We start from the raw sequence: 17,479 nt of genomic DNA on the forward strand, positions 1-17,479 counted from the left end.
CTCTTGATATCTCCTGTGGGTTACAAATGTTGCAAGGAAAGGATTGTCTGTATTTTGGGGTCTTATGGCAGTGAGCACCATAAATAATAACAGCAGCCCTGGCAGGCTGTGAGAGAGCACCAACAAACCAGAGTCTTCTAGTTTGGCTGACTGATATAACCAGACTTTGGGAGCCGCAGCCAAAACAAAGAACGGGTTCCCCCACAGCTGTCAACAAAGCACTGTGATCTCATGGTGCTGAGCTTCCCATGACAAATGTTATTGGTAAATGTCAGCTGGAACAATTCAAAGAAAACTGCATGAGGGACCACGTGGTTCATTCTCTCTTTCAAAAAAACATCAACCATACCCCACATTATAGGCCTGATTCATTGTACTCGGCATAATTCTATAGCTAGGATTCAATGGATCACTCCTCATTTACAAATAAGGAGGCCGGGATCATGCCATAATTACTCTAATCATTACAGCACAGATCCTTCGCTAGATCTGGCCCTGTGTTATTGTTTAATATTTGTATCACAGGAACGCCTAGAGGCCCCATTGTGCTGGTACTATATAAACATGAATGAAAATCCTGGCTTCAAAAAGCTTAAATTCTATGACAAAATATAACAGGGGGATGAGAAAAACAAGTGGGCAGGGAAAGGAGGGCGTATGTGGTAACAACAACAAAAAAAATAGGGTGTTTTAGCTCAGACTAGCTGTATGCACAATACTGGGTGACCACCACTTCTGAATGGCTATTTGCCACTGGCCTAGTCCTTACCAGATGGTTTGTATCGTACAGCAGTTACCCATTACTGTAGCATAGTTTTCATAAGGGTAAGCGTGAACATGTCGCATTCTCAACCAGTGGCTCTGATGCACGTGACACCATAATGAGACTGTAACAAAGAGTGCCAGGCTAATGTAATAGAAGTAATGAAGATTAATCTTTCCCCAGAGAGGAGGACATACATGCCTTCTCGGAGACTTTGCACACTGCTACAGCATTTGGAGGGTCGAAACTGGGTCAGTGCAAGCTAATTAATAGCAAACCTATCTCTTGTTCTTAATTATGGTGTGGTGTACAGGGATTTCAAATGAGCATCTCATTTCTATTCCAGGAATGGCATTCCCATGTTGGAAAAGGTGAGACGTTCAGGAAGGAACTGCTGACTGTACATCTGGCACAATCCTCCAGCGACGGTGCAGAATAGGGGCTTTCCAGTGTGATTTCACTTGAAATCAGTGCAAATCACTTGATCGCGCTGTGCCTCAGTTTCTCATCCGTAAACTGAGGATAATAGTGGTCATACTGTGCCACAAGCGCTATGTGCCACTTCACTCTCATGGACATCCTCAGCACGAGGGGGAATTCCATCTGTTGCTTGAGAGGATGCAGTCCTGAAAGGTACTGAGGGCCCTCCACGCTCACTGAGTTTGGTTGGGATCAGCTGGGCAATCATTATTATATTTGTCTCATAAGTTAGACCTGGGAACACTCTACTCATCAACTTCCTCTGGATAAGTAGAATAGCATCTGTTCTCGAGTTTCAGCATTCTTTTGGTTAGGGTGGGCAAAGAGATTTTGTTTCTAGACTGGTAAGCGGTCAGGACATTTCTGCAAAGCTGTCATAATTTAGCCACTCCAGGTTTTTACCATCTCAAAGAAACAAACAAGATGCAGAATATGGAAGAGTTTCTACAGATTGCTCAGGTTTTTCTGCATGTTCTCACTTGAATTCTAACTGATCTTGGCTCTCAGCCCAGAATCGAGACTATCAACCATTTTAAAGTGATAAAGGTGATTTAATTTTCATGCAAAGTGCTTGATATCGAGGAAGAGCAGTGATAAGCCTTTGATGTGAGCATGGTAGGAGCATCCAAACGATTTAAGATGGCTTTCTGGGAACAGCCTGGGTAGGATAATAAAGCCAATAAGTATTCAACAGGGGGTTGCTAAATAAATTGAGTTTCAGAAGCTGGCTAAGTTGCCACCATAACCTTTGGCAAAACTACAGGAGTCCAGTATAAATAAATACTAGTCTAAACAGGAAACAGTCCTGATGTCAGGAAGACAAGGCAAAAGCAAGCAAGCAAGGGATTAGGCAGCAACAACTACTATAATATTGTACTAAGGCTTGCTAAAATCAATACGGAAAGCAACAGTAAATTCACCCCTGCAGGGAAAGAACAGCAAAAGCGGCTCAGACTTTGCCAGTTTCCAAACCATACAACCATCACTAGGCCCTCCTTCCAATTATTCTGTATTATACCCAGGGGTCTTTTTTATGCCAGGGGTCTTTTCTATTCTGCAGAAGCCTGCTTTGTTCACAACTGTTATCAACTTATGAGTATGAGCCCAATCCCCTCATCAACCCAAGTCTCTTCACTCATGGAGTAACAATATTGGCAAAACACTGTGCATGAGCCACTCAGCTCCTATTAGCCTCGATGGGATTTGCACTGAGCGCTATGAAAAATGCATCCCTTGGGGTTGTAACACCCCTGATTCTTACCCTCTTTTTTAGGGTTCCATATGGGGAATCATACAAGCCTATGTCTAGCGAGCAAATATGGAATCATGGTGCCACTGGGGTCCTGTCATTGACTTCAGTGGGAACATGGTGTCTCTTCCTACACATATTCCAGGGTATTGGCCATAAGGTGATTTTATCTTCTCTCCATATCTGCAGAAAGGGATAATCCTATTGGAAAGCTCTGGCCTTCAATCATATCTTGGGGTGGTGAGTTCCACAGGTTAATTATGCATGGTTTTGATCTCATTATCATCTTCAAAACCACACATGCAACTGGCCCCTAATTATAATTTGGGCATTATGAAAGTACGCCAAGAGGCTGATCAAGGTTTATATTATGCAGGTGTCCAGAATAACTGGTTGGGACCAGCTTCATTAGGCAATTTGTTGAAAATACTTTTAATGAGATCATATTTGCACAAGGGTACCAACATTTCAGGAAATAGTTCACCAAGATACCTGCACTGCTCAGGTGGCTGAAGAGCCTTGGTTGGACAATATATCTGAAGCAGGGGTATATGTAGCATAACCACATGCATTGCTGTGAATTACTGCCCAAGAGGCATTCAAGTGTCTGGTAAACACACACCTTCTCATGTGGTATTGCTAAGGCATGTGAGAATCTGGTATATACACACACACCCACTGGATCATATTGCCCCTCAGGCAGGAATGCTTCTACTCTAACTACAGCTCCTGTCATGTTATTGCTGACAGATAACGTCTTAGTTTGATAACTTAGAAGTCCTGGCCTTTGAAGGAAGGGATAAAAGAATTCCCCTAATAAATATGCTTGCTGCTCCTATTGATGGAAAATAGACAGCCCTTAGCTTTGAGGCTGAGCACACGAACTAAATACTGAAATCTCTTCATCTGTAGATTTCAAAGCACTTCACAAAGGAAGCAAACACAGATGGAGAAAATGAGCAACAGAAAGATGAAGGGACTTGTCTAAGTTCAGCCAGGTTGGTGGCAGGGCTGGGACTAGAATCCAATCTCCCAATGTTGAGACCAGTACTTTACCCACAGCAGTTTTCTGCCTGTCTTCTAGCACGACCAGGATTTTACCACACTGACAGTCATAGCCAATAAGCCTGCAGCACATTATGAGGGATGATACTGCCTTTTAGCCCATTCAGTAACTCCAATGCTAATGCTTTCCTCCTCTGAAAAGCCCAGGGAACCAGACATCAACAACTCAGAGTACAATTAGCCTTCTTGGAAGCTCACTTCTCCTCTAAGAGCAGCACTGCCCCCCCCCCCGCCCCCTTTGTATTATTACTCCGCAACCTTCTCATCCACAGATGGTTTTGAAATGTACCCTCAGCTGTCTATCAATACATCAATAATAATATAGGGTTTTTGCTCCTATGGGACCTGATCCCCCATTGCCTTACACTGGTTTTACACTATTTCCATGGAATTGAAATCAAGGGAATGACACCAATGTAAGCCTGGGAAACCCTACCAGGTCCACAGCAATCTCCCTCCCATGATCTTATGGTTAATTCACAACACATTGCAGAGAGATGAGTGACTTGTCCTAAGCCATGTAAGCAGTCAGAGGGAATAGAACCCAGTATAGCTGATTCTCAGGGGCTTGCTCAGACAACTACACCACACGCCTTTCTATTAAGAGAACTGGCAACATGGGAGCCTAGATTTTCTCACAACCCACTGAAGAGTTCCCTTGAGTTACTGGAAATCGGGACTTCATTTCCCAGAACATAGCCTGCTTGGAAGGAAATACCAAATCTTCCTGTGCTTCTGCCAAAGACGACATTTTGGGGATGGGAAAACAGAAGCTGGAGAGATGAGCAAACTTCTAAATCTTCTGCGTTGGGCTACAGTTCAGATAAGCACCTAACAACATTTGGAAAAATATTTGAAGCCTCTGACTTGGTTTTGAAGATGCAAGGAATCTGATTCCAATTTCACTTACACTTGATCTCAGAGGAATTCCTTCTGATTCACAGTGCAGGAGAAGCCTCAAACCCGAATTGGAAGTCTCCTGAGACAGGCACTCTCACAGCTGATGTCTCCTCTCCAGGAATGCATAGTCTGTTTAACAGAAGAAGCGGTTAATACCTTAAATTACAATAGTTTTTCAATATCTCATTAAAACCATTAAAAGAAAAATTTGAATCTAATCTAATTGGCAGCAAATGCAAAATGTGAAACAAAACCTTTCGTGAACAATTCAGCACTGTAAAAGGCAGGCTGGTGAAGTGGCCAGAGCACTGGATATGAGTCAGGCACCTGGGCTTCTATTCTTGGGTCTACTACTGACCTTCAGCAAGTTGCTTCACTTCTCTGTGCCTGTTTCCCCACTCGCCTTTTAGCTATGGAGATTGCAAGCTCTTTCGGGCATGGACCATCTCTAACAACTATACAGTGCCTAGCAAAATAGAGCTGATCTAGGCATTGGTGTAAGACAAGCATTAATCAAGAAAAGAGAAAAGCTTTGTGGCATAACAGGTGCGTTTGTTTCTCCCCCAAAGAACTTCCATTTCAAGCTCCAGTTCACAAAGCATCATTGCGACTGTGGTTGCTGGAGGGGCTATGCCGAGAACCTTCCATCAGGGCAAACTGCAAAGAATAGGACAGATGATTTCCAAAACCAGAGATTTAGTCTTATAATTAGATTCATAGAATCATAGAAGATCAGGGTTGGAAGGGACCCCAGAAGGTCATCTAGTCCAACCCCCTGCTCAAAGCAGGACCAATTCCCAGTTAAATCATCCCAGCCAGGGCTTTGTCAAGCCTGACCTTAAAAACCTCTAAGGAAGGAGATTCTACCACCTCCCTAGGTAACGCATTCCAGTGTTTCACCACCCTCTTAGTGAAAACGTTTTTCCTAATATCAATCTAAACCTCCCCCACTGCAACTTGAGACCATTACTCCTCGTTCTGTCATCTGCTACCATTGAGAACAGTCTAGAGCCATCCTCTTTGGAACCCCCTTTCAGGTAGTTGAAAGCAGCTATCAAATCCCCCCTCATTCTTCTCTTCTGCAGGCTAAACAATCCCAGCTCCCTCAGCCTCTCCTCATAACTCATGTGTTCCAGTCCCCTAATCATTTTTGTTGCCCTTCGCTGGACTCTCTCCAATTTATCCACATCCTTCTTGTAGTGTGGGGCCCAAAACTGGACACAGTACTCCAGATGAGGCCTCACCAATGTCGAATAGAGGGGAACGATCACGTCCCTCGATCTGCTCCCTATGCCCCTACTTATACATCCCAAAATGCCATTGGCCTTCTTGGCAACAAGGGCACACTGCTGACTCATATCCAGCTTCTCGTCCACTGTCACCCCTAGGTCCTTTTCCGCAGAACTGCTGCCTAGCCATTCGGTCCCTAGTCTGTAGCTGTGCATTGGGTTCTTCCGTCCTAAGTGCAGGACCCTGCACTTATCCTTATTGAACCTCATCAGATTCCTTTTGGCCCAATCTTCCAATTGGTCTAGGTCCTTCTGTATCCTATCCCTCCCCTCCAGCGTATCATCCGCAAATTTGCTGAGAGTGCAATCCACACCATCCTCCAGATCATTTATGAAGATATTGAATAAAACCGGCCCCAGGACCGACCCTTGGGGCACTCCACTTGATACCGGCTGCCAACTAGACATGGAGCCATTGATCACTACCCGTTGAGCCCGACAATTTAGCCAGCTTTCTACCCACCTTATAGTGCATTCATCCAGCCCATACTTCCTTAACTTGCTGACAAGAATACTATGGGAGACCGTGTCAAAAGCTTTGCTAAAGTCAAGAAACAATACATCCACTGCTTTCCCTTCATCCACAGAACCAGTAATCTCATCATAAAAGGCGATTAGATTAGTCAGGCATGACCTTCCCTTGGTGAATCCATGCTGGCTGTTCCTGATCACTTTCCTCTCATGCAAGTGCTTCAGGATTGATTCTTTGAGGACCTGCTCCATGACTTTTCCAGGGACTGAGGTGAGGCTGACTGGCCTGTAGTTCCCAGGATCTTCCTTCTTCCCTTTTTTAAAGATTGGCACTACATTAGCCTTTTTCCAGTCATCCGGGACTTCCCCGGTTCGCCACGAGTTTTCAAAGATAATGGCCAGTGGCTCTGCAATCACAGCCGCCAATTCCTTCAGCACTCTCGGATGCAACTCGTCCGGCCCCATGGACTTGTGCACGTCCAGCTTTTCTAAATAGTCCCTAACCGCCTCTATCTCCACAGAGGGCTGGCCATCTCTTCCGCATTTTGTGATGCCCAGCGCAGCAGTCTGAGAGCTGACCTTGTTAGTGAAAAACAGATTCACAAAGCCAGTAACAAAACATCTTCTGTAATACCTTACTGGTTACCAAGAAGCTAAAATGCAGTTCCCTTTAAGCAATCTAGACTTTGGCTCCCACTTAGACTATCAAGCCTATATAGTGAGGATTATTTAAAACCTTATTCACCATATGTAAAGTTCTACCAATCCCAAGGGATCGGACACATTACCCATCAGGGCAATGAATACTTCAGATTTTGCCCAAATACATGCTTACAGCCAATTCTTATTAACTAAATCTAAAAGAAAGAGTTACTGTGGTTAAAAGATCATTATACATACAGATATGAATAAAGGTCTCAGGTCAGTTTCATAGCGAAGATGGTGAGGCTGCTGATTTATAAAAGTCCTTCCAGAATCAGTTCAACAGATTATAGGCCAATAGGCAGTCGGTCTGCAGAGTTTGTTCAAATTCTTCCATGAGAATTTGCAGGGATAATACAGAATAGACCTGGAGACCTCAGTCAAGCAACTTTAACTTCCCCGATAAAGTTTAAGCAGAGCTGAGATTGAAAAAGGATGAGGCCCGAGACCTTCTTTTATAGTTCCCAAGCAGCTGAGAAGCCTCTTGTCACAGCAGGGCCTCCTCCTGAGGAAGAATAGGCAATGTAGCTCTTTGCTTTGAAGCAAATCTGCTATTTCCTATGCATACACAGGTACACTAGTCATACTCCTTCACATAAGGCAATTAACTGATCCTTCATTATAGCACAGATAGCTTTTCTGCAGGAAATTAATGATATTATTCACATTGTCTTACATCTTTGATCTTAAGGTTAACTGAATACAGATGCATACATAATTAAGGCAATTAAGACATGAAAGGGAATTAGCATCTACAAGCTAATCTGGTTATAGGGTTAAACTTCTAACAAGATATAGGTAAACACAGACAAATACACTTAGTATTTAGCCTTTGATTCTCTAACAATACAGGCATACATATTAAAGCATTTAGTCTACTTAACGTGGCTTTGATAACTATCAAGAAGAAATGGCCCTGTTTACCATTTCAATACTTTTCTAATATGTCCTGAGAGGTTGATTTTGGGTCACTTAGTCTGCTGTTTGCTTAACCCTCACTGGCTCAGCTTCACAATCAGACTATCCCTCTGGGCCATACACATGCATGCCAACCCCCACAACCCACACAGAGCTGGAATCTGAAGAAAATGAGGAAGACTTGCTGCTCTCAACACACAGCAAAGCAGCAAGCACTTTGGAATTGCATCTTGTCTGGTTGGAAGCCCAAGTGGAAGCAAATTCTTTGCACACAGAGCTGTCCGGCCAGCTGCACAATCTCACAGATGGAAAACATGTTAGGTCTAAAGAAAATGGATCTCCTTGAAAAGCTCCATTTTGGAAGGTGACTGGTGCGGGAGTAGTATCTAATGCAAAGAACTTTGGCCTACATAGCAGACCACAAGAAAAAGCGACCCCCCCCCACCACTGCAGGCAGGCCCACCAATTGGCGGGAGCAGGGGGGGGTAAAGGGGGCAATTGCCCAGGAGCCCGGGCAATTTAAAAGGGCCTAGGGCCCCCACCACTGCTGCGGTAGTGGCGGCCAGGAGACCCTGGCCCTTTAAATTGCCTGGGCGGGCCACTGGGCTCCTAGGCATAGTCTCTGAGTTGCTGCTGAGCACCCACCAATAGGCCCCTCCTCCCCCTGTGCCTCCTGGCAGCAGCGGGCCCCACCAATCAGCCCCACCGTCCCTGCCAGTGCCTCCCGCCCGCCGCCATCAAGTTGCAGTGGGGGAGGTGTAGGTTGGATATTAGGAAAAACTTTTTCACTAGGAGGGTGGTGAAACAATGGAATGCGTTACCTAGGGAGGTGGTGGAATCTCCTTCCTTAGATATTTTTAAGGTCAGGCTTGACAAAGCTCTGGCTGGGCTGATTTAGTTGGGGATTGGCCTGCTTTGAGCAAGGGGTTGGACTAGATGACCTTCTGAGGTCCCGTCCAACCTTGATATTCTATGATCAGCTGTTTGGCTGCATGCTGGAGACAGTGGGGGAGGGAGGAGAAGGGGGGGGAAGGGAGGGGAGAGGCGGGGCGGGCCTGGGCAACGCATGGCCCAGATGCCGGGAGTGGAAGGGGTGGGACCAGCCCCTTCCAGCTGCTGAGACGCTGCTCTGCAGCCCTGTGCAGCAGCTGCCTGAGAGAGCCTGGCTGGAGAGGTGTCTCCCGCTCCTGTCTCCACACAGGCAACATGGGGCGGGGAGAGCGTGGTGGCCCTGGGCTGGGCATGGGGTGGACGACATGTGACCTGCCCTTTAGCTCATGCCCCCCACCCACTATGAGGAGGCACCAGGTCATATATAGGGCACCCTCGGGGGAGGAGGCAGAACAGGGATGGGAAGAGATGGGGCAGAGAAAATGAAACAAAAATTCATTTAACAAACAAACAAAATATTATTTTGGTTTTTCTTTTCAGTGAGAAAAATCAAACTGTTTCTATTTCAGCCCAACTTGAAGTGAAGCTTTGTCCGGATTTTTCATTATGGCCACAAAACCAAAAAAAATCCCCAGTGATTTGCTCAGCTCTCCTGTCACTGCCATCGTCCATGGACACACCATGGAAATCCATGGACTGCTACAGCTGACAGTGACTAATGCATACAGCAGATGCGTTCTGCTTGGAGTTACCGGCACTGTTTGTGATTGTGCAATATCTGTAAAAGGTGAACATATCAAAGGCAATCTGCATATTAGAAAAGTGCTTAATAGCTTTATTATAGTACAAACAGCGGAGCCTGTTTGCATGACAGGCCCATTACTGAATGGCAAACAGAATCTACCCGTGTTTGTTTGAACGGTAGCATAGCAGCTAGCCAATTGCATATCCTGTGACTTCTGCTTTTTAATGAGGAGCAACATAATCTCCCATTAAGCACATTCAGAAATTTTCTCCACCTTGTACTGACAAAGATTTAGGGAGAGTTACCTTCCTCTGGATCACTGAGCAGGAACCATCATCTCCTAGGATCAGCTGACCCCATCCCCCACGATGAACACCCTGCAGAGTAGACATTAGTGAGTCCTGTTCCTTCCTGTCTCCTTGCTGTAGGTTTCTATATAGGGGTCTTCTGTCCTCTAGATGGGAACACGCTGCACATGCATTGACAGAACAGATTCCCTTAACGTTTACAGTGATGCCTTTGGCTATTTCCTCACGCTGGATGCCTAACACCCAACTCCAATCGAAAGTGGGGGGGATTTAGTTGCCTAACTATATTAGGTCCCTTTGAAAATCCCAAATCTGGTTCTTTACATCGTGATTCTCCTGATAAAAACAACACTTCCAAATATATAAAATAATTGGCATCAGCACCAGTTTACACAAAATCTTCTTTGGACTCATCACTGTGCCATTTCCAACATTGGAAAGAGAAAAATTCCCTACGTGTTCCACACCTTTGTAATACGAATTATAAAGTGCCTTGTGTGTATATTTTATGTACAGCCAAATTAGGCAGTTCTAACATCTGAACCAAATGGACACAAGACGATCTATTCTGAACAGTATGGTAAGTACCAAGTGTCACAGTTAACTGCACTTTTGAGTCTTCTGGTCTTCCTTGAAGGCATGCACTGAAGGTTTCAGGCTCCCAGCCTGGGTGGAGACCCATGCCCCTCTTCCTCCAGATTGGTGGTTGAGGTTTGCAGTCACTCTGCACCTCACTGTGATTTCCCCAGCAGGTCGTAGAAGGGCCCAGCACCTAGGGTCAACCTTTCTCCAGGGGCTACAATGGCGTATATCAGTTACCAACCAGCCTGCACAATACAAAATATTTACTATTACTGTAAAAGGATTACAGAAGGAAAAAAACAATACAAGTTAATACCCGCAGCTTATCTTTAGTCTTATGAGGTCCTAGTAGGCTGAATCATCCCCCCTCCCTTCCCATGTCTGGCTCCTGGAGGAGCTGTGGTAACCCTCCCACCCTGCATTTGCATACAATCCCTGGTCCGTAGTGATACATAAACTTAGTACAATAGGATCCCCAGAGATACTGTATGCCATTGCAGTATCGGTCACACTGAGTTTTGCTACACGTTAACAACACAGCTTGCTTTTTAATATATTTTCCAATTTTCATGTCAACTGAAACATTCCTGAAAGCCCTGAAACTGACAGACTCAAAGACTAACTCTCCCTAGTATCCCAAGAACCGGCTCTGCAGCGGCACTCACCAATATGCCTCTGTCCGAGGCTACAGGGCTGACTTTGAGGGGTGAGAGGGGAGCTCAGCCTCTATGGCCCTTTCTGGTGTTGATTTTTGGGCTGAGATTTCAAGCAAAAGGAAGCCAGCCAGTGCCAGCTGTGATGAGGTCAGTGATGGGCAAAGTTCGAACTGCTCAGACGTTCATTTTAGCCTATATCCAAATAGCCTAAAGCTCTGGGGCCTGGCAAATTTAAAACAGGCTTGACATTTTATAACAGCCCTTCTTGCAGAATTTCAACTCCTCTCCAGGACACATAGACAATCTGAGCACTGCCAGACCTCAGATAAGGTTTACTGAGTGAACACGTTAGTTCTTGAATAATCCGGAAAGCTTCATTCGTCCCTAGTCATTAGGGGCTTGACCCAAAGCCTACTGAAGTCAGTGGAAGTCTTTGTGTTGACTTTGGCATGTTTTGCACCAGACTGTCGTACCTAGACTGCATCTGAAGTAGGATTGCCAACCCCTGTGACACTAAATCCTCTTTAACTACTTTATCCAAACCAGTCCATCTGCTACACATAGAGATGGGGCTGAGCTGCAGAGAGCAGATCCAGATCCAGACTTTCCCCAATATTTAGGTATGTTCGGATCCAGCAGTTTGGTTGGGCCAAGTGTAGAGACAGAAGCTAGTTGTGAAGTTTGGGTCTAGATCTGGCATCCACCCAACTTTGAAGTGCTCAGGTCCAGGGTGTTGGCTAGGACCCAGCTCATTACGAGTGAAATGATTTTTGCTGCTTTAGCATAGGCTCTCACGGAAATGCACATAGATTATGAAACCATTGTGTAGAATGGTCACACTTTGCAGTGTCTCCACAAGAGAGGAAATGAAACAGCAAGGGACACTCCAGATCAGAAATGAGGTACATTGGAAGAGATATAGGGAGGGGAAGTATGGGAAGAGTGGTTTGGGCCATAGAGGTCAGGACTCAGGTTCATAAGCAAATCTCTCTCTGTCTACTTAGGTGGGGATTTTCAAAGGAGTATTATGGAGATAGGCCCCCAAACCCCAATTATTAAATTGTGGGAGTTGGATACCTCATTCCCACAGGTGACTTTGAAGCTCATCACTGTGAAATCAGAGTGCCTTTGTGACCCTGGGAGCTCCTCAATACTCACTGGCAGAGGGCCCACCCTACTGTAACTCGCATCAGGCCTAAAACACTCACTACCCCTACATACGGTTGTCAAAATACGTATCTAAAAGGTGTTGTGTAAGGTACAGTATGTAAACTGGTAACATCATTGCATGATGTATGTACAGATTGTGTGCAGAGAGTCATGTGTGTGTGTGTGCACATGTGCGTGCCAGAAGTATGTTCTTAAAATGTATTTGTTGCACAGTGCACAAACCCAGCCTGCCTTTGACAAAGGAATGTGGATTTGCTTCTCTGAGGGGCTTGTCTATAGGCAGAGGACAATGAAAGTATATTTACATATAAGGTAATCAAAGCCATCAAGCTAATAAATGGCAGCTGAGTGAGCACACCAGAGGGCAGAGCAGGCACCCCAGGAATCCTGCCTGGTTCTTGAGGCAGAGTCAATGGACTTTGAGTAATATAAGGGGAGCAGAAAGACATTCTAGTTATCCATCGCTTAAGGGACAAAAGAGGCCAGAGCTCTTGGACTACATGAAAGGTGAATCCTTCAACCATGGGAGCTGAAGTCTCTGCCTATCAATGAGAAATTGGCTGAGACCAAGATTTAACTCGTTAAGCGTTAGATGCTAGAAAGCATGCTTTATTTTGTTGGTAACTACACCTGTCGTTTTCTCTTGCTTAGTATCACTTAAATCTGTTCTTTGCTAATAAACTTATTCTGGTTTTATTACAAAACCTTCTCAGTGCGGTGTATTCAAGTGCAGTGAGAGGCTTCAGCTAACCTCACACGCTGATGTGCACACTGTCTCTTTGGAGGCAGCGAACTTCATTTCTGTGAGTGTCGCACAGAGACTGGACACTACAGTGAGACGTCCCCAGAGAACTCAGGAACTGGGATTCACTGACTGTTACTTGCAAGGCACGGTTTACACTGAAAGAGTCTTGAGGAGTTTGTTGGTGAGGCAGACAGCCGGGTGTGGCAGGCGACTGACAGTCTAATCTCCAGCAAAGCTCTCACTTGCAGAGGAGTAGTGGTGGCTCACAGTTCTGGGTGTCCTGAACAGAATGCCACAGCCTTACAAGACAATAAAGAGGTGGCTTGGTGCTCATGGTTCCCTTTTCTTGGTCCCAGGGAAACAAGGGGTGAAATGGGGATATGGGGCAGGGGAAGGGTTTGTTCTATTGTCAAGGGAAAGCCAGGGCCCAGGAAGATTTGGGTTGGAAAGTGGTAAGGTTCATGGTTATCATCTCTTCAGCAAGGGAGCGGCACACCTGAGAAAGGCCTATCTTCAGCTCTCAGTCTTACCTTTGGTATGATCCGGAAGAGCTCAGCTGTCATGGATGTCCATGGCTGTAGAGAGAGAGGGGCAGTCCTTCAAGCATATCAGTCCCAACCTTTGGAAGGCTTGAGATATTTATGACCATGATCCTGATCGACCGTTCTTTCTCTGAGCCAATCTGTGTAGTACTCTACTCCTCACTGCGGGATCCAAACTGTACCAAGTTCCCAAACAGCTTCTGGCTACACTCTCCCTCAGATTAGCTAATGCTTTCAAGTCTTTCCCTTTTTTTAAAGGTTAAAACATCACTGAGTTTCACAGCCCAAAAATATCAGTTAAAAAAGAATCAGTTGTAGCTAGTGTGCTCACACTTCTGCTATCCTAGCACTGCTCTGCACTGTTTGTGTGACACAGCTAAAAGTTCACCTGCGGATTGGGCTGCCCCATTGTGTTGAGGGCCTGCATGACCTATCTTGCCAAGTGCCAGCGTATAGATTTTCCTGGAGCTTGCTGAGCCAGCCCTAGTGCTAACGGTCTGATCAAAGAAAAATCAAGACAGTGTGTTAAATAAGCAGGCTATTTTCTGACCCACTTGCATGAAGAGCGGGGTTCAGCTACGTCAGAGAATAGGACGATTAGAGAATTTATAACCAAGACCTTGAAAACAGAATTTGTCATTTTAAATGTTAAGCTATGAGACTGGACCAGTGAACATGGAGAGATGATGGTTTTAGCACTGCAGTTCTACATGTTACTAGGGAGACCAGAATAGACAGCATGGTAAAGAAGTTGGTGGGGGTGTGTCAGGAGACTGGGTGGTAGGCAGTCAGGCCTAGTGGTCAGAGTCCAAAGCCCAAGGTCGAAGCAGAGCCAGAGGCAGGGATTGGAGCCAAAAGGTCAGAACCAGAGTCAGAGTCTCAATGCCAGAGCCAAGGGTCGAGACAGAGTCAGAACCAAGAATCAGAGGCAAAGGTCAGCACCAGATTACCTAAAATCAGGGAAGGCAGGAGCAGGGCTGGGACAGGACTGGAACAAGGCTGGGTGTAGGGCAGGTTCTAGGCTGGAGCAAAGCAGGAACAGGGCTTGGAGCAAAGAAAGCACAGGGAGGCAGAGAATCCATGAGTATATGCATTGAGCAGCTGCTGATCTTCTGCAACTACTGGGCTTACGAGCAAGCCACCTGACTGCCTTAGCCAAGCAGGTGGTTCTGCAGTGGTCCAGCTGTGCTCATTGACTGCCTGACCAATGGGCAGGCACAGCTGCAGGCTCTCATTATTGACACAGGGGTGGGATAGAATACATTGTATTTGGCAACCATAAGAACTGTAGCTTGTTGGATAGTCTCAGTAGGAAGGGACTATCCAAAACCCATTGGAGTCAATATGAATCTTTCCATTGCCTTCATCAAGTGGGTTTGGAGACTGAGCTGTCTTATCATGGCAGGTCACTACAGAGGAGAATTATGGTGCTTTAGCAAGTGGCAGGGGATTCAGGTAGGAAGATAATGGAAATTAAATTCACTTAAAAAACCCACTGATAGTTATCCAGAGCCAGATCCTCAGCTGGTGTAAATAAGCAAAGCTTCACTAAACAGAATGCCACTGCTTTATACCAGCAAAGCATCTGGGCCCCAGAATCCTCCAACTTGCCATTTCAGTATCCTTTTCTTGATCAGAGCATGAAGTCTCTACTGAGGTGGTGCCACCCTCAGGTCATTTCTTTCTTAACATGACTACAAAACGCTGGGAGCTCTTCTGGACGCTCCACCAAACAGCAAGAAGAAATCTCTCTAGCAACAAAAGCACTAGGTGCCCCACCCTTTTGAGAATCAGACCCTTTCGACCCTAATTCAGCACTATACTTAATGGGATTACTCACATGAATCACACATTTGTCACAGCTGGGAAGTGTGCAGGCTGACCTAGTAGGTATGACTAGGAATCAGAGCAGGAATAGAGCCTTAAGCCAAGAGTCAGAAACTAGGAGTCAAACCAAAAGGTCAGAACTGAAGAACAGAGCCAGGGTCCATAGCAGGGAACGGGATCAGGATCTGTTGCAGCAACAAGCCAAGTTCTGCTAAATTGCACGGACAACTTCCTGGAACTTCCTCTATTCTTAAATAGTGTACATGTCATGGAGAGTGCTACCAATCGGGTCTTCCATGGGCAGCACTTCATCTCCCAGTGTTTATAGTGCATTGATCACAACTCTGCCATGACTGGCAGTATGGAAGCATCAGTTTCCCACTGTCCTGCAGATCTGTGTTCTACTCCTTACACCCATCCCTAGTCAAACAAAGCACATGTGTGCTAAACTTTAAGTATATGTTTTGTTGAATAAGGACGAGATTACCTGCATGTTCAAAGTTAAGCACATGCTTTACTTAGTCAGAGTTTCAATGGAGGTGCCTAAACATGGATTTGGGGTCCATTTTTCAAAAGGGTGCCTCAAGTCCAGCTCCACAAAAGGTATTCGGGTGTCTAGCTTCCATTGATTTCAACACCTTTGAGCTCAAGTGACTTAGGTGTCCGAGTCCCACTAACTTTCAACGGGACTTAGGACTTATCCAGGCCATGGGGTAATGCACTCTGGGATGGTGAGCTGAATTTCTAAAAGGTTCTGGTGTGCTGCATATCAATTGGTCTGTATAGATCCTGCTGGTGTGCTTTGATGTTTGAAACAGAACTATGTTAAACTGTATTAGGGAACTTTTAGACTCTGCTGGTGCACACTATACAGACCAATTAATGTGCCACACGTTAATGTGCTTTAGAAGTCACATCGCTGTAAAGCGCATTAGTCCACCATGTAGACAAGTTCTTACGTTTCTAAAACACTTACATGCATTGGAAAAATTCACTCTTGATGCTTAACTTTAAGCATCCACATTTCAAAAACACTGGCCTTAACCTCTCTGTGCTTCTGTTCCCATCCCCCCCAGGAATGCACTCTCTACAAGGGATCGGTGAGGATAAGTTTATGTTTGTAAGGCATTTTAATTGGATGAAATGTGTGACAATTAGGGGATAATTACTGAACTGATTAAAAGACTCAGGGTATGTCTTCACTACCTGCCGGATTGACGGGCAGTGATCGATCCAGCGGGGATCGATTTATCGCATCTAGTCTAGACATGATAAATTGACCCTCGAGCGCTCTCCCATCGACTCCTGTACTCCAGTGCCACAAGAGGCGCAGGCAGAGTCGACGGGGGAGCGGCAGCAGTCGACTCAACGCGGTGAAGACACCACGGTAAGTCGATCTAAGTACGTCGACTTCAGCTACATTATTCACGTAGCTGAAGTTACGTAACTTAGATCAATCTCCCCTCCCCCGTCCCCTCCCAGTGTATACCATGGCTCAACTACCCAACCTGAACTGAATAAGAAAACTGAAAGCCAGATAATAATCTGCCAAGAGCCTACGAAACTATCCATTAACAATTACTGTTGACTTCTTGTCCTTAAAATAGTGGCCTGTTTTCAATCCTGATTCGGTAAATAACCACACGGTGCAGCACAACAGTACATTGAAAATGAGTCAATGTTATTATTTCTCCCAGTACGTGCTGCAGAAGCCATTGCAACACTTCACTGCCTCTCCATAAATAAGTCCTCTCTTTCTCTCGCCTCATGGACATAGTGTTCTAGTACAATCATTAAGGGCAGTCCAATGCAATTTAAACACATTTGCACACAATAAATGATCTCTGGCATCAACACTTTGTATGAGTAAGCTGACCCCCAACAGCTGGAGGATCCCAAATGCACTTATTTGTGACTGTCCCTCTCTTTCCTTGGCTTTAATTCGAAGCTGTCTTCTACTTATTGATGGCACCTCTCAACTATAGGGTCCTGTTTATGTGATAAGCATCTTGTGCCTCATGGCTAGGCCATCATTCACACTACTTGCAAAAGCATAGAGCCCTGAGTTCAACAAAGCACATGCCAGACTTTAAACATGTCTCCCATTGAGATTAGCAAAGTACCTAAGCACGCACTTAGTATCTTCATGAATAAGAGCATATTGATTACCTATAAT

The 17,479-nt window shown here is 45.3% G+C and overlaps 1 long non-coding RNA gene across 1 annotated transcript in view; it reads right to left on the bottom strand.

The window, feature by feature from the left end:
* The window catches only part of LOC311524410, a 54,961-nt gene extending 41,449 nt beyond the window's left edge, over positions 1 to 13,512 (bottom strand). The window contains exons 1-4 of the long non-coding RNA XR_014712550.1: positions 13,465 to 13,512; positions 10,370 to 10,608; positions 9,779 to 9,850; positions 4,468 to 4,586 (exon numbers count right to left, since the gene is read on the bottom strand). This is a non-coding gene — a long non-coding RNA (uncharacterized lncRNA). The remainder of the gene's footprint in view (positions 1 to 4,467; positions 4,587 to 9,778; positions 9,851 to 10,369; positions 10,609 to 13,464) is intronic.
* Between the last annotated feature and the right edge of the window lie 3,967 nt (positions 13,513 to 17,479).

This window comes from Lepidochelys olivacea, assembly GCF_965140295.1.
Source record: "Lepidochelys olivacea isolate rLepOli2 genome assembly, chromosome: 7".
In the NCBI taxonomy this organism is placed as follows: Eukaryota; Metazoa; Chordata; order Testudines; family Cheloniidae; genus Lepidochelys; species Lepidochelys olivacea.